The sequence below is a fragment of the Elephantulus edwardii genome, unplaced genomic scaffold (assembly GCF_000299155.1).
Source record: "Elephantulus edwardii isolate Elephantulus edwardi_28Jun2011 unplaced genomic scaffold, EleEdw1.0 scaffold00008, whole genome shotgun sequence".
Lineage (NCBI taxonomy): Eukaryota > Metazoa > Chordata > Mammalia > Macroscelidea > Macroscelididae > Elephantulus > Elephantulus edwardii.
In genome coordinates, this window is record NW_006399758.1 from 26919731 (window position 1) to 26924795 (window position 5065).

General features: G+C 41.0%; 1 pseudogene; it reads left to right on the plus strand.

The window, feature by feature from the left end:
* Nucleotides 1-4205, plus strand: part of LOC102875449 — an 8830-nt pseudogene extending 4625 nt beyond the window's left edge.
* The last annotated feature ends 860 nt before the right edge of the window (nucleotides 4206-5065 follow it).

The window sequence follows — 5065 nt, forward strand, 5'->3', positions numbered from 1 at the left end:
CGTTTTTTTTTTTAAAGATTTTTTTAAATTTTTATGGTATTATTTTTATGTGTACCATCAAATCAGATCTGACTGGTACAGGAGGAGATTGCTCCCTCCTTCTCCAGCAGAGCATCTGGTGGATTTGAACCGTGTACTTCTGGGATTGCAGTGCAGCGTCTTGCCACTAGGCCACCAGAGCTCCCTTCTGTCTTGTTTTTTGCAGTGAAGATCAGACTGTGTGACTGAGTTGACCTTGCAGTTTTTACTCAGTTATGCATTTAATCAACTTTAAAATGTTTTTGTTTTTTTTCTTAAACGCCAGACTTATTCTGGTTTGTCCTCTTCCCTGCTTGTTTGGAATTTATTATTTTCTTTCTGCCCTTGGTAGACTAGATAAATAGGCAGAGGCGCTGAAATTCTGCATAAGCAAAGACCACTCCCAATACACAAGGTGAAATTTTATTCAACTGAAAGTGCCATGAGCTCAGGTGCATAATTGGGGAGAATATGTGATAGGAAATTATGATTGATAATGAGTATGGACAAATGTACAGGGTAACTAAGACTTAGCTCATGTGTTCTATCTAGACCTCCTACATCTTTGCCTCTTTTCCTTGAATTAAGTCACTAACTAGGTTAGTCGGGTCACTCATTCATTCATGGTCTGACGCATAACAAGCACTGTGCTAAATGCAAGCATTGAAGTGGTGAGCAAGTCAGCATAGTCCTCGCCTTCCTCGCTCTCATGGGCAGTGATAAAGACCTAAATTATCTGGTGGATTTGGAGAAGGGGAGTCTGGCTCCATGAAGGAAGCAATAAGGCAGAGTTACCTGGATGGAGGGATGGGCATCGAGGTGGGAGCAGAGAAAAGAACAGAGAAGAGCAGAAAGAACTTTCCATGCAGCAAAAAGAGAAAGGCACTCCACTCCACTTCGTGGGAGTCAGGATATATCTATAAGGTAACAGGCCAGTAGGTGAAGGAGAGCCGTTAGACATGGTCAAACGGAGCAAGGACCCACTGACGCCAGGCTTGACAAGATTTTGAATTGTATTCTAAGAGCAACGAATTTGTTGAAGTGTATAAAACAGGGCTTGAATCAAGTGTGTCTTGGTCTTTAAACTAAAGTCATTGCTCCTCAGTACTTTGGAAAGTTCCTTTCCAGACGACTTTCCCCAATGAAATATATCTTTTGATTTCTTGACTACTGATACCAAGGAGGTTGACTGGATCCAAGCAAGATGAAATCGTTGAAGAGCTGTTATGATATTGCCTATCAACTAGTGGTGAGGAGTTTTGGCTTCTTGATGTTGAGATATAATGTATATTGAAGAATATATTCTTTGATTTTCTGCAGCAAGTGTTTCACGTTCCTCACTTTCAGCAAGCGAGGTCATATCATTTAAATAATGGAGGTTGTTGATGAATCTTTCTCCTACCTTGATGCCATATTTTTCTTCATAGAGTCTAGCTTCTTGAATGATTTGTTCAGCCTACAGATAGAATAGATATGGAGAAAGGATACAGCCTTGACACATATCTTTCTTGATTGTAAACCATACAGTGTTTCCTTTTTCTGGTTGGATAACAGCTTCTTTATCTAAGTAAAGGTTTTGTATGAGCATGATTATATATTCTTGGTTTCCCATTCTTCTCATGATTATCTATAGTTCCTTATTTCCACACAGTCAAATGCCTTTGCATAGTCAAATCACGAATAGATAATCTTTTGGGATTCTCTGCTTTCAGCCAAGGTTCCTCTGACATCAGCAGTGGTATGCCTGGAGCCACCACCTCTTTTATACCCAGTTTGAATTTCTGGAAGTTTTCTGTCAAAGTACAGTTCTAGCCATTTTTTGGGTGATTTTCAGCAACATTTTGCTTGCATGTAATATTAATGATATTGTTTGATAATGTCCATATTCTGTTGGATTACCTTTTTGGCAGTGGGAACAAATGTGGATCTCTTCCGGACCGAGTAGCTGTTTTCCAAATTTCCTGGCACAGACTGGTGAACATGTCCAGGGCTGCATCTGTTCGTTGAAACATGTTAGTTGGTATCCCATTTATTCCTCAGGCCGTTTTCCCTTTTTTTTTTTGGCCAATGTCTTCAGTGCAGTTTGAATGTCTTCCTTCACTGCCATTGGCTCTTTTTTTTTAATTAAAAAATTGTTTTATATTGGTTGTACCATTGGCTCTTGATCATATCCTGAAATATTTCATTTGTTATGTGTCTGAAAACTAGACAATGAATAAGAATGACAGAAGAAGAATTGATGCCTTTGAGTTGTATTGGAGAAGGGTACTGAATACCCCATGGATGGTCAAAGGAACAAATACATTTGTCTTGGAGAAGGTGAAGTCAGCATGCTTCTTAGAGGCAAGGATGGCAAAGCTTCATCTCACACATTTTTCTCATGTTGTTAGGAAGGATTATTCCTTGGGAAAGGATAGGTACTTAGAAAAATGGAGGATCAGTGAAAAAGAGGAAGATCTTCTATGAGCTAAAATGACACGGTCACTGCAACAATGGGCTCAAGTGTGACAGAGGTGAGGAGGACAGTGCAGAATGGGACAAGGCTCAGATCTGTCGTTCATAGGATCACTATGGGTTGGTTGTACTTGACTCGATGGCACATAACAGCACTACCACAAAGCAGGGAGTTGTGTTTCTAAAAGATTAGTGGCTTCTGCATGGAGAATGCACTGTTATTGTGTGCCTCCCAATCTATCATGTCTATGAAACCCAACTGGACAGTAGAACTGCACCAAAAGTCTCCTAATCTGTTGTCATTACAGAGGCAGATGCCCAGGTCTTTTCTGCCATGGAGAAGCTGGTCAGTTCAAACCATGGACCATTTGGTTAACAGCCAAGAGCTTAATAATTATACCATCAAGGCTCCTTGAGAATGTATTGGAAGGGTGCAAAAATGATTGTGAGAGACTGATTAGGTGTCATTGAGGAAGTATAAGCACTGGATTCTGCTGTGGATGGAAGCAGTGGAGATGGAATTGAGTAAATATACCTTCATGCCTTTTCAACCTGTATGCAGAACTGATTATTCAGGACGCTGGGCTCTATGAGGAGAGAATGTGGCATCAGGATTGGTGGAAGATTCATCAACAGTCTGTGTTATGCAGATGACAGAACCCTGCTTGATGAAACTGAGGAGGATCTGAAGTGCTTGCTGCAGAAGGTCAAGGACTGCAGCCTTCAATATGGATTGAGGCTCAATCTGAAGAAGACAAAGATTCTCACCACTCGGCCAATTAGCAGTATCAGGATGGATGGTGAAGAGATTGAGATTGTTCACAGATTCAGTTTGCTTGGCTCCACAGTCAACATTGTTGGCACCAGCAGCCAGGAAATGAAAAAAACGTATTGCGATGGGAAAGTCTGCTGTTAGGGACCTCTCCAGAGTACTGAAGAGCAACTGTGTCAAGGACATCTATCATTGTACCTAAGACAGCTTCAGGTTCTACAGTCCGTAGCCCATGTTTTTTAGATGGAAGTGATATCAATGGATGCTGCGTGCCATCCTGATGGACTGGCTGGTTCACATCTACTCCAAGATTAGGCTTCAGCAGGAAATGTTATACGTGTGCATCACTGTTATGGACCGCTTTTTACAGATCCAGTCAGTCTCTTGTAAGAAGCTTCAGCTGTTTGGGATTACAGCTCAACTGTTGGCTTCCCAGGATGAGGAAAGTGTTCCCCCAAATATGAAAGACTTGGTTTATATCCCAGATAATGCTTATACCAGTTCTCAAATCCAAGAAATGGAAATTGTAATTTTGAAAGAATTGAAGTTTGAGTTGGGTCAATCCTTGCTCCCATGCTTCTTAAAATGAACTTCGAAAGCTGGGGAGGTGGCTGTTGAACAGCACACTTTGGCCAAATACTTGATGGAGCTGACTCTGACTCCAGCATGGCGCATTATCACCCTTCTCACGAAGCACTGGCTGCTTCCTGCTTCTCTCAGAAAGTTCTAGACCAAGTAAAAGGGATTTTAAATCAGGAATACGACACTGGATATAGAAAGAATGAACTCTTTGAAGTCATGCAACACAAGGTCAAAAATGTAATGAAAGTAAATGAAAATGAGATTCATTGTTGTCAAGAGTAAGTACACAAGCAACAAACTCCTGAAGATCAGTACAGTTCGTCAGCTGACCTCCAAAGACCCTGCAGCCTTGACCTGCCCTCTGATGGGAAAGCCCTAGGCTTCTACATGGCCCTGGGTTTGGAATTCTCGACTCTGTACATGGTCTTCTGGTCCACTTCATGAGGACTTTTCTGCAATCTATTTTCTAAAGGTATTTTGAGGAAAAACAAATCTATTAATTTTTCTTAAGGTTACAAAACCAAATGAGATCACATAGCAAAGGCTGCACAGCTCATTGATAGAATTGCTGCCAATAAGTTGCACCCCTGTAAAAAGTTGAATTGGAAAACATTCTATGAAACATTTACAAAAAATGACTAGAAAAAACTCCCTTTGTCGGGCTTCTATATAACCAAACACCTATGGATCCTTGGGTTGGAGATTTAGAGTTAAGGTTTCATGGAAAATTCTAGTTAATTGGTGCTTCTGTTCTGCTTCTTGGTTTGCTGTGTAGTGCCTGGAGTTTTAGAAGCTTACAGGTGGCTGTCCAGGGCAAAACAATTGGATTATGTTTGCCGGCCGCATCAAGATCAGGAGGAGGAGAAGGAATGTGGGGCTGCTGCCTTCATGAGCAGCGGCCTCCTTTGCCATAAGACTAGAAAACTAGATGGTGCTTGATTGCTGTTACTGAATATTTAAAAAATATTTCTTATTTTTTCATAATTACACATTTGCTTCTTCCTTCTCCCTTGGCCGTAGCCTACCCCACAGTACACCCTTGTTCCAGATTGTTGTCATAAATACAAAGCTTAATCATATATCCCTTTTGGTCAGTTCTTCCCCTGGTTCTAATGCAGTGTTCATTACTTATCCACTCTTTTCTCATTCTCTCCCCTATCCTCCCCGTGTCTGCCCTATTTTATAAAAGTGGTGTCATGCAGTATTTGTCCTTTTGTGACTGAAATATTTCACTCAGTA